Raw genomic sequence first — 17,844 nt, 5'->3', positions numbered from 1 at the left:
CACATGGAAACATCTCATTAATCAGAAACTTTCAACCCCGTAATCTTCCCAAATGGTTCTAAGCTTAGAATCAAGCTGGACTACTGTCCTAGTGGAGAAATAAGAGAAAGGTGACTAGCCCATATTTTAATGTTGATCGTTTGGTTGCACTGTGTTTGTTCTGTGTATTTCTGAAGAAATCTGTATGGGCTTTTTACAAATGTGTATTGAAATTTAATATAAAGAGTGTTGAAGAACTGTAAATTGGAATAGATTATTGTGTTTAGACTATTATACATGAAGGCTTAGTCTTTTTTTGTCATAATCCCCAGCTGAGAGCAGGAGATCCCACAGTTTGGAAGCTCTTCCCCCTTTCAGGGTTATCAGAAAGTGAGGGGTGTTGAATATCTGCTGGGCTCTCCATTATATCCTATAGAGACTGGTCCTCATAGGGTATAATGAAAAATCAATCCACGGGAACCTGGGGCTCTGGGGCCCCCTGTTTTTTGAGGTAGAGGCACCAAATTTTCAGATAACATCTGGTGCCTCTCCTCAACCCCCCCCTCCCAAGTTTCAAAAAGATTGGATTAGTGGGTCTAATTCTATGAGCCCCAAAAGGTGTTCCTATTGTCCATTATTTCCAAATGGAGGGAAGGCATTTAAAAGGAACATGGCCCTTTTTATATGCGATGGGTAGAACTTCCTTCAGAGTTCAATCATGCTTGCCACAACCTTGTTCCTGGCTCCACCCCCAAAGTTCCCAGATATTTTCTGAGTCGGACCTGGCAACCCTATGTTGATTATATTGACTCCTTCTGTGTAATCTGCTTCCCAATGAGAAAGGCAGACTAAATAATGTGAATAGAATTTGAGAAAACACCATGCCCTCCCCTTTGCCTTGCCTAGATGGAATTTGACTCCTATCACATCTGTGCAGCTATGATTTTTTTTTAGAGGCTGACCCATGAAGGGGTGGGTGGGGGGGGGTTTGGCTCCTTCTGGGTATCCTACCCCCCCAGGGAAAGTGTATGCGCAATACATAGCCTCTCCTCTCCCGGTGTAGTGAACGCCGCGTGGTCACTGTCTGGCTATGCCTGGCAGATGGTCACTGCAATGGCCTCTCCTGCATTACTGCATCCGTAGCAACACCTTCTCGCTGGTCCCCCCCGTTTTTCACAGAGTTTGCTACGTCATGGTGCGACCGAACTGTCCGGTGGTATAACCGGATGGGCAGGCTGGGCCCACCAACCTCGCCAGCCTAAGAGAAGGAAAACTCTAACATCAAACCCGGGCAGATAGAGCTCGTTAATGTAACACCTACCACCTGGAAGACTCGCTGCCGGCGTCCCGGCTTACTGGGCCATGGCAGATGACCCCCAGGTGAAAGGGTGGAGCCAGTACCGCGCACACTGGGCTTCACCTAAAAAATTCCTCTGCGCAGGCCTGAAGGGCATATCCACATACACAACCCACAATGCATCAAGTCCTGCAGCGATGGGCAAGGGGCGAAACGGCAGGTGGAAGGTGCCACTGGAAGCCGCAGTCCCGATCCTGCATGTAGGAGGTTCAGGGTATTGGTCGCCTGATGCTAACCCGGAGACGAAAGCATTTTTCGGCAGCACCCTGAACGACCAAGCAGCCTTATCTAGGGACAGCACTGCTTGCTCCACACGGAGAGGGGCCTAGAAAAGGTGGCCTAAACAAAGCTCGTCTCCCCCCACCCCAGTTGGCTAGCTGTGGTCAACGGGTATTCTTACTTGCGGTCAAAAATAACAACAAAGAAAAGGCATGCACCTGCCTCACAAAGTGTGCAAAGACTAAAGCTTGCGTGTTGGAGGGAAGTTAAAGTCCAGCAGTTAATGATAAAAGGAGTTAAGATTAAAATCATGAAAGAAGTGCCCTGGTCAATATGGAGTAGAAGAAGAGAATACTCAAAGTTAGCTGAATTACTGCAGGGGAAGGGCATAAGTATAGATGTTTAACTCCGGAAGGACTGTTATTCACCTATGCCAACTCCAGATTTAAAATAGACTCCGTTTTTAAACTAGAGGAATTCATTAGTAAATACACGAAAGACTGGCAGAGAAAGATATGGTCAAAAAACTCTAAAGAAAGGGAGGACAGAACTATTCAGAATGAGGCTGCCCAACATTTAAAGGAATGGGAGGAGGGAGAAGTAGGCCAAGAAGAGGAAAGTTTATATAGAGAAACCAGGTTACAGAAAAAGAAAAAATCTCAGTGGACAGAGTGATAAGAATATTAAAATAAATTCAAATAAATTAAATGAAGATCATTTCAGCAAATATAAACGGCCTAAACTCTCCCCAGAAAAGGAAATGTGTCTTCCACCAACTTAAAAAATTTAGGGCAGATGTCATTTGTTTACAAGAAACCCACATTAAAAAGAAGGATGAACATCTGTTAGTCAATAAAGGATTAGGGAAAGCTATATGTACCTCTGAGGAGGGGAAAAAAAAGAGGACTAGTAACATTCATTCGGGGTGATATACAAGCGGAGTTAATATTTGAAGGGAAGGATGCGCGTTTTCAGGGCATAGAAATTGTCAACCAACAAGAAAAATTTCTTCTAATAAATGTTTATGCACCCAATGACTTACAGGGTACTTTCTATAGAGATTTATGTTACAAGGTGCGAAATTGTGAATATGAAAACATATGCATAACAGGTGATTTTAACGCAGTAAACGACCCACATCTGGATAGAAGCCCACGAAGTAGTGGCAAAAAGAAGAGTAAAAGGAAAGGAAGCAACACTTTTCCCCAAAACTTTGTTAAATTGGTTGAAGACTATGGTTTGGTAGATATTTGGCGCACTTTAAATCCAAATAGACGGGATTACACGTACTTCTCAAACAGGCACAACTCTTGGTCAAGGATAGACATGATGTGGATCTCAGTGGGTATGATTAAAACAGTACAGGAGGCAGAAATCCTCCCCTCAACTATTGCGGACCACTGTCCTGTAGTGTGCGAAATGAAAAGTAATGAGAGGAAATTTGGATGGAGAATGTACCATAACCTGACTAAAAATAAGAAGTTTGTTGAATTCATACAGAAAGAAATGACTTTTTTTTTTCAAGTGAATACACATGATGAGCTGTCGCATACGATAGTGTGGGAAACAAGCAAGGCGTTTTTCAGAGGACTGGTCATTAACTTTCTAGCGAATAAGAGACGGGAAGATGCTAGAGTAAGGACAGAACTGACTGACTTAATTAAACAAAAGGAATCTCAGCTAAAGGCAAATCCCTCACAAAAGGAAGTTAAAGAGGAAGTTAGGAAATTAAAACATAAACTCCATCTAGCCATGCTGGAGGAAATGGAAAAGAAAATAGCGTATTCTAAGCAACAATATTTTGATAACGCAAATAAGCCAGGAAAGTGGCTAGCTTATAGAATTAGGAAGGAAAAGGAAAAAAAAATAATTAAAATGTTAAAAGATAAAGAAGGAAGACACAATTCTCGACAGGAGGATTTAAAGACAATAATAAAAGATTTTTATACAGACTTGTATAAAAAGGTTGATATATCTAAGGAAGATCAGGAGGCTTATTTAGCTAAAAAACCTTTAATGAAGATACCGGAAGACAAAATAAAAAATTTAAACGAACCAATTGTTATGTTCGAAATAGAAGAAGCCTGGTCTAAGCTAAAGAAAAACAAAGCGGCAGGTCCTGACGGTATTCCCGCAGAATATTATATTACCTTTAAAGATCTGTTAATTAATCAATTTAAAAATTTAATTCAGGAGGTGTGGCATTCTGCAAAATTACCTGATTCCTGGAGATATAGTAATGTGACGCTCATACCTAAACTGGATGGACAACCAGACGATATTAGATGTTATCGTCCAATATCTTTATTGAACGTAGATTATAAAATCTACTCTTTAATTCTGGCAAATAGGTTGAAAAAGATTTTAAATAGGATAATTCATCCGGATCAAACAGGTTTTCTACCTTCTAGATATATACGAACAAACATCTGTATTCTTACGAACATTATGGAATATTTGGATTTATGTAGGGACAAACAGGCTGCTTTTATTTTTATTGACGCGGAAAAAGCGTTCGATAATCTTGATTGGAATTTTATGTTTGAAATTTTTAAGAAACTGGACTGCGGAGGGGATTTTCTGAGAAATATTCAAGCGATTTACGATAAACAATCAGCTAGGATAGTGGTTAATGGAGATTTAACGGATGAGATAATACTTGAGAAAGGCACGAGACAGGGTTGTCCGCTATCCCCTCTTTTATTCATATTGTCTTTGGAGGTCCTAAATAATACGATTCGGACAAATGTTAAAATTAAAGGAGTTAAAGTGAAAGGAGAAGAATATAAAGTTTTGGCATACGCAGACGATATGGCTCTAATTCTTCAAGATCCTTTAGAGTCAGCTGAGGAGGCCCTAAAAGAACTAATCGAGTATGGTGAGGTAGCAGGCTTAAAGGTAAACAAACAGAAATCGAAAATTCTTACGAAAAATATGTCGGTTTTAGCATCTAATGAACTTGAGAATAAGATGGGCTGCAAATTAGAATCAAAAATAAAATACTTAGGTGTCTTCCTATCAAATAGATGTAGTACTATATACGAAAATAATTTCACACCGCTTCTAAAAGATACGGAGATAATGTTTAAAAAATGGAGTAACTTAGGATTATCATTTATGGGTAGGGCCGCTTTGATCAAGATGTGTATACTGCCTAAGATTTTGTTTTTGCTACAAATGGTATGCTTCGCTGTCAGAAAGCCGTTTTTTGTTAAAATTAATCAGCAGTTTAGATCTTTTATCTGGCAGGGTAGGAAACCTAGAATCAGATGGAAAATTTTATTGGATAAGAAGCAAAATGGGGGCTTAGCTCTTCCAGATTTAGAAACATATCATCTAGCATGTACGACTCTATGGCTAAAAGAATGGATACTTTTAGAGAATAAACGTATATTAGCGTTGGAAGGCTTTGACCTCCAAGCCGGCTGGCACGCAAATCTATGGTACCTAGGGAAACCTCAGACTTATTTTAAAAGCCATTTGATTCGGAAGTCTCTTTTGGAAGGCTGGTTCAAGATTAAAAATAAGATATACGGGGGGAAGACTCCCAGATGGATTTCTCCCGAAGAAGCCTCTGTGCAGCCTCAATTGTGGAAGACTATAAATCCAATCAGATATAGTGATCTCCTTGACGACAGGGATAAACTAAAAAATAAGGAGGAGTTAGAAACTCAGGGAGTAAAGATAGATTGGTGGATAATGGTGTCGATTACTGCAAAATATAATAAAGATAAAATTTCAGGATTTACAAGGCAGAATTTTGATTTTGATAAATTACTACTGTCAGGCCCATATAAAGTAATCAAAAGGGTATATAATTATCTGTTGCAAATGGAGTTAGAAGACGAAGTGGTCAAGGAGACAATGACAAGGTGGGCTAAGAACTTGGAGAAAAATATTATGTTAGACCAATGGGCCACTTTATGGAAAAATAACTATAAAATAATCAAACCGGTTAGTTTTAGAGAGAATTATTTTAAAATGTTCCACAGGTGGTACCTCACCCCGTCTCAGTTATGTAAAATAAAGTCTGCGTTGGCACCGAAGTGCTGGAAATGTGAGGTAAAGATAGGTACGTTTTTTCACTGTTGGTGGACATGTGACTCTGCAAAAAAGTATTGGGTTATGGTTTATAATCTATTAAGAGAGATATTAAATGTAAATTTACATTTGAAAGCAGAGATAATGCTTTTATCTCTGGTTAGAGATAATATTCCGCGAGAAGACGAATATATCACAGTCTATATGCTAACGGCTGCTAGAATTTAAGAACATAAGAACATAAGAGAAGCCATGTTAGATCAGGCCAATGGCCCATCCAGTCCAACATTCTGTGTCACACAGCGGCCAAATATATATATATATATATATATATATATATATATATACACACACACACACACACACTGTGGCTAATAGCCACTGATGGACCTCTGCTCCATATTTTTATCTAACCCCTTCTTGAAGGTGGCTATGCTTGTGGACGCCACCACCTCCTGTGGCAGTGAATTCCACATGTTAATCACCCTTTGGGTGAAGAAGTACTTCCTTTTATCCGTTTTAACCTGTCTGCTCAGCAATTTCATCGAATGCCCACGAGTTCTTGTATTGTGAGAAAGGGAGAAAAGTACTTCTTTCTCTACTTTCTCCATCCCATGCATTATCTTGTAAACTTCTATCATGTCACCCCTCAGTCGACGTTTCTCCAAGCTAAAGAGCCCTAAGCGTTTCAACCTTTCTTCATAGGGAAGGTGTTCCAGCCCTTTAATCATTTTAGTCGCCCTTTTCTGAACTTTCTCCAATGCTATAATATCCTTTTTGAGGTGCGGCGACCAGAACTGCACACAGTACTCCAAATGAGACCGCACCATCGATTTATACAGAGGCATTATGATACTGGCTGATTTGTTTTCAATTCCCTTCCTAATATTCCCTAGCGAATTTTATTCGCTAAAGTCTGGAGACAGAAAGATATACCTCAAAGGGATGATTTAATACAAAAAATTCTAAATGTCGCCGAAATGGATATCTTGTCTAACATGATAAGAGGTTTATCTAGAACTGATGCAATTAAGAAATGGGGAAAATTTTATGATTGGTTTAATAAAAAGAGATAATTGAGGGAAGAGTTTATAAGATTATAAAGTTATGAAATAAAATACTTAGGTATTGTAATAAGGATGAATGAATGTTTAATGATAGTATATACCACAAGCTTCTTCTCGCTGGTCCCCCCCGTTTTCACAGAGTTTGCTACGTCATGGTGCGACCGAAGTGTCCGGCGGTATAACCGGATGGGCAGGCTGGGCCCACCAACCTCGTCAGCCTAAGAGAAGGAAAACTCTAAAATCAAACCCGGGCAGATAGAGCTCGTTAATGTAACACCTACCACCTGGAGGACTCACTGCCGGCGTCCCGGCTTACTGGGCCATGGCAGATGACCCCCAGGTGAAAGGGTGGAGCCAGTACCGCGCACACTGCGCTTCACCTAAAAAATTCCTCTGCGCAGGCCTGAAGGGCATATCCACACACACAACCCACAACGCATCAAGTCCTGCAGCGATAGGCAAGGGGCTAAACGGCAGGTGGAAGGTGCCACTGGAAGCCGCAGTCCCGATCCTGCATGTAGGCGGTTCAGGATATTGGTCGCCTGATGCTAACCTGGAGACGAAAGCATCTTTCGGCAGCACCCTGAACGACCAAGCAGCCTTATCTAGGGACAGCACTGCTTGCTCCACACGGAGAGGGGCCTAGAAAAGGCGGCCTAAACAAAGCTCGTCTCCCCCACCCCAGTTGGCTAGCCGCGGTCAACGGGCATCCTTACTTGCGGTCGAAAAATAACAACAAAGAAAAGGCATGCACCTGCCTCACAAAGTGTGCAAAGACTAAAGCTTGCGTGTTGGAACATCAGAACCATGCTTGACACAGTAGGCAGTGGTCGCCCTGAACGACGCTCTGCTCTAGTTGCCCACGAACTTCTCAGGTTGAATATCGACATAGCAGCTCTCAGTGAGGTCCGTTTCCCTGAGGAAGGTAGTCTTCAAGAACACGGTGCTGGCTATACCCTCTACTGGTCGGGTAAGTCAAAGGCTGAGAACCGCCTTTCTGGCGTTGGCTTCATGGTCAGGAACTCCATTGCCTCCAAACTCGAAAACCTTCCAACAGGTCACTCAGATCGCATCATGTCCATGCGCCTCCCACTTCAAAACAAGCAGCATGCAACACTCTTCAGTGTGTATGCCCCAACCCTTCAAGCAGATCCTGCAGAAAAGAACAAGTTCTATGCTGATCTACGCAACCTCATACGGAAGACCCCTACAGAGGACAAGGTGATCATCCTTGGCGACTTCAATGCCAGAGTAGGTAAAGACTCGGAAGCCTGGAAAGGAGTACTTGGCAAACACGGCATTGGCAACTGCAATGACAACGGGCGCCTCCTGCTAGAATTCTGCATGGAGCACCAGCTCACCATCACCAACACTATCTTCCAGCAGAAGAACAGTCTGAAGACAACCTGGATGCACCCACGGTCCAAGCATTGGCACCTTATCGACTACATTCTGGTGCGCCAGAGAGACCTTCGAGATGTCTTACACACCCGAGTAATGCCCAGCGCAGAATGTCATACGGATCATCGTCTTGTACGCTGCAATCTCCGTCTTCACTTTAAACCCACACCCAGGAGAGGAGGTATCCCTCGGAGGAAGTTTCAGGTTGGCAGCCTCCAGTCAGCCGAAGTTAAAGCTGCCTTCCAGGCAAAACTCCAGTCAAGAATTGAGGACCTCAATTGCCCCACAGACCCTTCTCCAGAAGCACTCTGGGAACACCTAAAAACTACCGTCCTGCAGATCTCTGAAGAAGTCCTCGGGTTCTCCACAAGGAAGAACAAGGACTTGTTTGATGAGAACAATCAAGAGATCCAAGAATTACTGGCAAAAAAGAGATCTGCCTACCAAGCACATCTTGCTCAGCCCTCCTGTCCTGGGAAAAAAGCAACCTTTCGCGCTGCATGTAGCAACCTCCAGCGCAAGCTTCGAGACATTCAGAACGAGTTGTGGACCAAGCTTGCAGAGAGAACCCAGCTGTGTGCAGACACTGGTGATTTAAGAGGGTTCTACGAAGCCCTGAAGGCAGTATATGGTCCATCATATCAGGCTCAGAGTCCCTTGCATAGTGCAGACGGCCAAGTGCTCCTCACAGACAAGGCATCCATATTGAACCGGTGGTCGGAGTATTTTCAGGTTCTCTTCAGTGCCAACCGCGTAGTTCAAGATTCAGCAATCCACCTCACCCCACTTCGACCGGTGAAAACAGAGTTGGATGAGATCCCCACCCTAGAAGAGACTGTTAAAGCCATCAAGCAACTGAAAAGTGGCAAGGCAGCAGGAGTTGATGGAATTCCACCAGAGATCTGGAAGCATGGGGGCACAGTACTACATAGCTCACTTCACAAAGTACTTGTCACCTGCTGGGAACAAGGCAAATTACCACAGGACTTTCGCGATGCAATCATCATCACCCTATACAAGAACAAAGGGGAAAAGTCAGACTGCTCCAACTACCGGGGAATAACCCTGCTCTCCATCGCAGGCAAAATCCTTGCCAGAATACTCCTGAACAGACTGGTGCCCACCATTGCAGAAGAACTCCTCCCAGAGAGCCAGTGCGGCTTCAGAGCTAACAGGAGCACCACCGACATGGTATTTGTTCTCAGGCAGCTCCAAGAGAAATGCAGGGAACAGAACAAGGCTCTGTATGTGACTTTTGTCGACCTTACCAAAGCTTTCGATACCGTTAGCAGGAAAGGCCTGTGGCAAATCTTGGAACGTTTAGGATGTCCCCCAAGGTTCCTCAGCATGATCATCCAGCTACACGAAGACCAGCGAGGCCAAGTCAGACACTGCAACGACCTCTCGGAGCCCTTCCCAATAGGCACAGGTGTAAAGCAAGGCTGCGTTCTCGCGCCAACTCTCTTTACGATCTTCTTTAGCATGATGCTTCAAAGAGCCGCAGTAGATCTAGATGAGGACGATGGTGTCTACATCCGCTATCGCACCGATGGCAGCCTGTTCAACCTGAGGCGACTAAAGGCCCACTCCAAGACAATGGAAAAACTCATCCGAGAGCTACTGTTTGCTGATGATGCTGCACTCGTCTCCCACTCGGTATCAGCTCTGCAGCATATGACGTCCTGCTTTGCAGAGGCTGCCAAGCTATTCGGCCTAGAAGTTAGTCTGAAGAAGACAGAAGTTCTCCACCAGCCTGCACCCCAGGAAGATTATCACCCTCCCTGCATCACTGTGGGTGAATCAGTTCTGAAGACAGTCCAGCAGTTCAGCTACCTGGGGTGCATCATCTCCTCAGATGCCAAGATCGACAAGGAGATTGACAACAGGCTGGCAAAGGCAAACCGTGCATTTGGCCGACTGCACAAAAGAGTGTGGAGCAACAAGCATCTGAAAAAAGGCACAAAGATCAATGTTTACAAAGCGGTTGTGATGACAACCCTCATCTATGGCTCCGAATCGTGGGTTTTATACCGTCATCACCTGCGACTCCTTGAGCGCTTTCATCAGCGCTGCCTTCGCACCATCCTCAACATCCACTGGAGTGACTTTGTGACCAACACTGAAGTCCTCAAGCGGGCGGAGGTTACCAGCATCGAGGCACTGCTGTTGAAGACGCAGCTGCGCTGGGCAGGGCATATTTCTAGGATGGAAAACCACCGCCTTCCCAAGATTGCCCTGTATGGCGAACTCTCCACCGGCCATCGAAATAGAGGGGCACCAAAGAAGAGGTACAAGGACTCCTTGAAGAAATCCTTTAGCACCTGTCACATCAACCATCACCAGTGGTCTGACCTAGCCTCAGATTGCAAAGCATGGAGGCACACCATCCACCAGGCTGTCTCTTCCTTTGAGAACGCACGCATAGCTGGTCTTGAGGACAAAAGGAGATTGAGGAAGAATCGCAGTGTTACAGGACCAACCCTAAATCAGACTTTTCCCTGCAGCCGCTGTGGCCGGACCTGCCTGTCCCACATTGGTCTTGTCAGCCACCAGCGAGCCTGCAGCAAACGTGGACTATTGCACCCTTCTTAAATCTTCGTTCGCGAAGCCAAGCCGAGAGAGAGAGAGAGAGACCACAAGCAACCTCAATTTGTATAACGTATCTATGTAAAATGTTCTGTGTAAACACAATAAAATGGTAAAAAGCAAAAAAAAAAAAAAAAAACAAAGCTCGTCTCCTCCCCTCCAGTTGGCTAGCCGCGATCAACGGGCATCCTTACTTGCGGTCAAAAAATAACAACAAAGAAAAGGCATGCACCTGCCTCACAAAGTGTGCAAAGACTAAAGCTTGCGTGTTGGAACATCAGAACCATGCTTGACACAGTAGACAGTGGTCGCCCTGAACGACGCTCTGCTCTAGTTGCCCCGAACTTCTCAGGTTGAATATCGACATAGCAGCTCTCAGTGAGGTCCGTTTCCCTGAGGAAGGTAGTCTTCAAGAACACGGTGCTGGCTATACCCTCTACTGGTCAGGTAAGTCAAAGACTGAGAGCCGCCTTTCTGGCGTTGGCTTCATGGTCAGGAACTCCATTGCCTCCAAACTCGAAAACCTGCCAACAGGTCACTCAGATCGCATCATGTCCATGCGCCTCCCACTTCAAAACAAGCAGCATGCAACACTCTTCAGTGTGTATGCCCCAACCCTTCAAGCAGATCCTGCAGAAAAGAACAAGTTCTATGCTGACCTACGCAACCTCGTACGGAAGACCCCTACAGAGGACAAGGTGATCATCCTTGGCGACTTCAATGCCAGAGTAGGTAAAGACTCGGAAGCCTGGAAAGGAGTTCTTGGCAAACACGGCATTGGCAACTGCAATGACAACGGGCGCCTCCTGCTAGAATTCTGCATGGAGCACCAGCTCACCATCACCAACACTATCTTCCAGCAGAAGAACAGTCTGAAGACAACCTGGATGCACCCATGGTCCAAGCACTGGCATCTTATCGACTACATTCTGGTGCGCCAGAGAGACCTTCGAGATGTCTTACACACCCGAGTAATGCCCAGTGCAGAATGTCATACGGATCATCGTCTTGTACGCTGCAATCTCCGTCTTCACTTTAAACCCGCACCCAGGAGAGGAGGTATCCCTCGGAGGAAGTTTCAGGTTGGCAGTCTCCAGTCAGCCGAAGTTAAAGCTGCCTTCCAGGCAAAACTCCAGTCAAGAATTGAGGACCCCAGTTGCCCCACAGACCCTTCTCCAGAAGCTCTCTGGGAACACCTAAAAACTACCGTCCTGCAGATCTCTGAAAAAGTCCTCGGGTTCTCCACAAGGAAGAACAAGGACTGGTTTGATGAGAACAATCAAGAGATCCAAGAATTACTGGCGAAAAAGAGATCTGCCTACCAAGCACATCTTGCTCAGCCCTCCTGTCCTGGGAAAAAAGCAACCTTTCACGCTGCATGTAGCAACCTCCAGCGCAAGCTTCGAGACATTCAGAACGAGTGGTGGACCAAACTTGCAGAGAGAACCCAGCTGTGTGCAGACACTGGTGATTTAAGAGGTTTCTACGAAGCCCTGAAGGCAGTATATGGTCCATCATATCAGGCTCAGAGTCCCTTGCGTAGTGCAGACGGCCAAGTGCTCCTCACAGACAAGGCATCCATACTGAACCGGTGGTCGGAGTATTTTCAGGTTCTCTTCAGTGCCAACCGCGTAGTTCAAGATTCAGCAATCCACCTCACCCCACTTCAACCAGTGAAAACAGAGTTGGATGAGATCCCCACCCTAGAAGAGACTGTTAAAGCCATCAAGCAACTGAAAAGTGGCAAGGCAGCAGGTGTTGATGGAATTCCACCAGAGATCTGGAAGCATGGGGGCACAGTACTACATAGCTCACTTCACAAAGTACTTGTCACCTGCTGGGAACAAGGCAAATTACCACAGGACTTTCGCGATGCAATCATCATCACCCTATACAAGAACAAAGGGGAAAAGTCAGACTGCTCCAACTACCGGGGAATAACCCTGTTCTCCATCGCAGGCAAAATCCTTGCCAGAATACTCCTGAACAGACTGGTGCCCACCATTGCAGAAGAACTCCTCCCAGAGAGCCAGTGCGGCTTCAGAGCTAACAGGAGCACCACCAACATGGTATTTGTTCTCAGGCAGCTCCAAGAGAAATGCAGGGAACAGAACAAGGCTCTGTATGTGACTTTTGTCGACCTTACCAAAGCTTTCGATACCGTTAGCAGGAAAGGCCTGTGGCAAATCTTGGAACGTTTAGGATGTCCCCCAAGGTTCCTCAGCATGATCATCCAGCTACACGAAGACCAACGAGGCCAAGTCAGACACTGCGACGACCTCTCGGAGCCCTTCCCAATAGGCACAGGTGTAAAGCAAGGCTGCGTTCTCACGCCAACTCTCTTTACGATCTTCTTTAGCATGATGCTTCAAAGAGCCGCAGTAGATCTAGATGATGACGATGGTGTCTACATCCGCTATCGCACCGATGGCAGCCTGTTCAACCTGAGGCGACTAAAGGCCCACTCCAAGACAATGGAAAAACTCATCCGAGAGCTACTGTTTGCCGATGCTGCTGCACTCATCTCCCACTCGATATCAGCTCTGCAGCATATGACGTCCTGCTTTGCAGAGGCTGCCAAGCTATTCGGCCTAGAAGTTAGTCTGAAGAAGACAGAAGTTCTCCACCAGCCTGCACCCCAGGAAGATTATCACCCTCCCTGCATCACTGTGGGTGAATCAGTTCTGAAGGCAGTCCAGCAGTTCAGCTACCTGGGGTGCATCATCTCCTCAGATGCCAAGATCGACAAGGAGATTGACAACAGGCTGGCAAAGACAAACCGTGCATTTGGCCGACTGCACAAAAGAGTGTGGAGCAACAAGCATCTGAAAAAAGGCACAAAGATCAATGTTTACAAAGCGGTTGTGATGACAACCCTCATCTACGGCTCCGAATCGTGGGTTTTATACCGTCATCACCTGCGACTCCTTGAGCGCTTTCATCAGCGCTGCCTTCGGACCATCCTCAACATCCACTGGAGTGACTTTGTGACCAACACTGAAGTCCTCAAGCGGGCGGAGGTTACCAGCATCGAGGCACTGCTGTTGAAGACGCAGCTGCGCTGGGCAGGGCATATTTCTAGGACGGAAAACCACCGCCTTCCCAAGATTACCCTGTATGGCGAACTCTCCACCGGCCATCGAGATAGAGGGGCACCAAAGAAGAGGTACAAGGACTCCTTGAAGAAATCCCTTGGCAGCTGTCACATCAACCATCACCAGTGGTCTGACCTAGCCTCAGATCGCAAAGCATGGAAGCACACCATCCACCAGGCTGTCTCTTCCTTTGAGAACACACGCATAGCTGGTCTTGAGGACAAAAGGAGATTGAGGAAGAATTGCCCTGCTACAGCACCAACCCTAAATCAGACTTTTCCCTGCAGCCACTGTGGCCGGACCTGCCTGTCCCGCATTGGTCTTGTCAGCCACCAGCGAGCCTGCAGCAGACGTGGACTATTGCACCCTTCTTAAATCTTCGTTCGTGAAGCCAAGCTGAGAGACCCATGAAAGAGAAATGGATATAGGGAACCAAAAGGAATAGGCGATTACCTCATTGCACAATCATGGGATGCAAATTCCACAGTTCTTTTTTTGCTTCGTTTCATTTTCCAGTAAGCACTGAGCTTGGGGGTTGCCTGCTTTATCGCCTCAACAAACAGACCTCTTAATAAAATAAGCTTTACTGGGAGTGGCTTGGGAAGGCAAACTGTTTCCAGGAGCAACAGAAGGAAGATAAACAATAAAAGACAAGAGACGTCGCCACAAGTCACGTCTTGGAGCAGGTGGCACAGATGTCAGAGGTAAATATGAGGGATCTTATAGAACATAACTTTTCCTAAGTGGGAATAAGGGGTGGGCTTGTTTTTAAAGTTGGTGTTAATTAACAAGGATAAAGTTAATGTGTTGGTGTTTCTCTGTCTCCCTCTTTTCCGCACTCTCAAAACAATACTCTGTAGTCTCAGACTGCCATCTGGAATCCCCAGGGTGGTGCCTCTGACCTCCACAGCCTCTTGACTGTTGATCAATATCAAGTTGAGTATGATCAAGCCCCTCATAGCTTCCCCCACTATTTGATGAAGGAAGCTGTCAGTCATACAGGTCAGGAACGTATGTAATTGTGGACACTGCAGAGTTTGTCTTCCAGCACATATCAGGGAAGCGGGTCATGATGTTTGTCAAACTGTTCAAGGAGGGCAGCATCCATCTCCTCATCCTGGTCAGGAGATCTGTAGCAGACTCCAGACACAATACTGTTTGTCCTTCCTTTCCTTATCCTCCCCAAGATACTAGGCTGTCACCCTCCTCCTCCAGTATTTACTGGCAAACAAACCCTCTCCTCACAAACAGTTTGACGCTTTTGATTTTTTCTTGAACAACACATATCAATCCACTGTTACATTCCAGTCATGCGAATCTTCCCACCAAGTATCTGTAATGCCTACTAAATCATATCTTTCTGTCTGCATTAGAAGCTCAAGCTCTTTCTTCTTATTGCCTAAGCTTTGGGCATTGGTACACAGACACCTGAAGCCCCGCAGGTTTGGATCTATTAGAACTGGCTATCCTAGGATCATGTGACCATTGCTATGCACTGCATTAGAATAGTAGAATCTGATTCTATTATTCTAATGCAATGCATAGCAGTGGTCACATGACCACACAGTACCAATGTGACAAATGCATATATATTCCAACATTAAATCAGTTGAACAAAAGAACTACAGAATAAATATTTTTGTTGTTCAGTCGCACAGTCGAGTCCGACTCTTTGCGACCCCATGGGCAAAGTCATGTCAGGCCCTCCTGTCTTCCACCATCCTCCGAAGTCTGCTCAAATTCATGTTTGTTACATCAGTAATGCTGTCCAGCCATCTCATCTGTTGCTGTCCCCTTCTTCCTTTCCCAGCATCAGGATCTTCTCCAGTGAGTGCTCCCTTCTCATTTGGTGGCCAAAGTATTTGAGCTTCAATATTAAAGTAGCATATATTTATACAGTAAGGCAGTCGACCTGTTGATTTAACCCATACAGAGTTAAATACATAAGGGCATGGATCCAAAATGTCTCACAGGCCCTCAAATACTCAGTCAGCTTAGATTTCAAGCCTGGACTTGTTCCAGTGCCAAGAAACGAAAGTCTCTGTTGCTATGGCCAGCAGCTGTAAAATTATCAATGTGGAACATTCTTCCTCTTCATAAATCTGACTTGACGTACATCCCACATATGTTCATATTTTGAAAATAATTGCAGAAATAATGTTTTTTTTTAAATTACAACTGAAAAAAGTTCTAATGGAGTACTTTCTTTGCTTAGTAGTATTATAACAGAAACAGAAACATTAACTACAGACCAAACATCTCCCACGGGGAAAGTTGCCAACTGGTATACGCCTACTCTTCTCTGTGTTGCAGGGGAAGATTTTAAACTACTTATAACAAGTATATCTCTCAAGTTCTTAGATCGACAGTAGGCAAAAAGAGCGGCAAGCCTCACATCTAGGAATATTAACAAGTAAGTGCCAAGGTTTTCTAACAACATTTTTTACTTGAATCAATCTCTCATTGTATGTCAGTGGAATAATTCGTTTAAATTTATCTTGTCTATTTTTTGGCTCCAGAAGGAAGGATCTGCTGTGGGGGGGTTATCTAATAAAAAGCCTGTTTGACAATTCTGGAAAAGTAGCAGCCCCTCTCTCTGAATGGACTCCTAAGTAATTTAGGTTGTTTTACAAAGTCAGAGAAAATGCTACAGTTCCTCCTGATTCTCAACATCAGAGAATAAAGCAGGTTCTTTATTAAATTCTGTGGGTGGAAACTATCACTAACCAAAAAGGAATTAGCATCTGTGGGTTTTCTGTAGGTGCTAGTCTCAATTTTGTTTCCTACTCTTTTAATATTAACATCCCAAAATTATCTCTCTAGTCATTTATTTCAAATTCAATGGTTTCATGTAGGCCATTAATAAATTGTTTAAATGACAGTAGATGTTTTACTGGGTTCTTCCAAATAAATAACATTTACCGTATGTTGTGTCTTGCATTTCTGTCCCGAAATTACAACATAGCGTACGCTACGGAGGTGACCAGTGGAAGTCCACTGGTCCCCGGATGTAGCGCCGCAAATATGCTCCACCAATCATGATCTGTGGCGGGAAGTTTAACTGGCCATGATTGGACCTGGCCAAACTGAGGGTTGTTCCAGGGTATGTATATAATCGGGACCCGGCCCGCGTTGCCTTGCCTTGTGATGTACTCGCTAATAAAGCATGTTGCCTTCAACACATCTCGTCACTCAGTACATTACAATTTATATATAATGATGTTCTCAGAAAAGAAACATAGTTCAGGGGAATTCCAAGCTTCTTCAGTCAGAGGGTTGTTTTCCTGTAACAGATTGACTATTGGAGATAATTGTCATCTCAGTACAGCTCTGTGGTTTAGTGATTAGTAGGTTGCTTTGGATCAAAGAGGAAGCAATGTTTTTTTCCCCACAGGTGAGAAAATAAAAAAAAAGTTTTGAGTCCAGTGGCACCTTTAAGACCAACAAAGTTTTATTCAAGACACCGGGAAACTCAAACTTAATTCTTGCATTTGTTAGTTAACTCTTATATTTGTGTGCTAATTAATGCTGCTCAGAGATCTTACTGAACGCTTTAATCCAATCTCAGCTATAATCACCCAGTTACTTATGCATCTTGACTCTAACTAGTCCTTCCTGGCAACTAACACCCGCACACCCTCTTTCTATCTACATGTAATGGTTGAACAAGTCTTTTTTTCTACTGTTATCTGAAGAAGTGTACACGCACCCAAAACCTTATACCGTTAAGGCCAAAACTTTGTTGGTCTTTGTGATAAGGAAAATCATACAAAAATATTAAGGAACAAGTAAATACATAAATAATCTAACAATACATCTGAAAAACCCCTCACAGAAGAATCAAGAGATTCTAATAGCATCAACAGTGCCTCCATGTGATGGATTTTTCAGACATATTGTTAGATTATTTATGTATTTACTTGTTCCTTAATATTTTTGTATGATTTTCCTTATCACACCGGGAAATATATTGACGAGTGCCACAGTGCTCACAAACAGCCTCAGGGAAACAGGCTTCCTCCAGAGGCGGTGGGCTCTCCTTCCTTGGAGGTTTTTAAACAGAGGCTAGATGGCCATCTGACAGCAATGCTGATGCTAT

General features: G+C 44.5%; 1 protein-coding gene across 1 annotated transcript in view; it reads left to right on the top strand.

Annotated features, from left to right (window-relative positions):
* CSKMT (citrate synthase lysine methyltransferase) overlaps positions 1-17,844 on the top strand; it is a 52,271-nt gene that overhangs the window by 14,647 nt on the left and 19,780 nt on the right. The gene's annotated exons all lie outside the window — the stretch shown is intronic.

Source organism: Heteronotia binoei, chromosome 1, assembly GCF_032191835.1.
Source record: "Heteronotia binoei isolate CCM8104 ecotype False Entrance Well chromosome 1, APGP_CSIRO_Hbin_v1, whole genome shotgun sequence".
NCBI classification, from domain to species: domain Eukaryota; kingdom Metazoa; phylum Chordata; class Lepidosauria; order Squamata; family Gekkonidae; genus Heteronotia; species Heteronotia binoei.
Note: the sequence above shows the minus strand (reverse complement) of the source record. Positions and strands in the feature narration are given on the sequence as shown.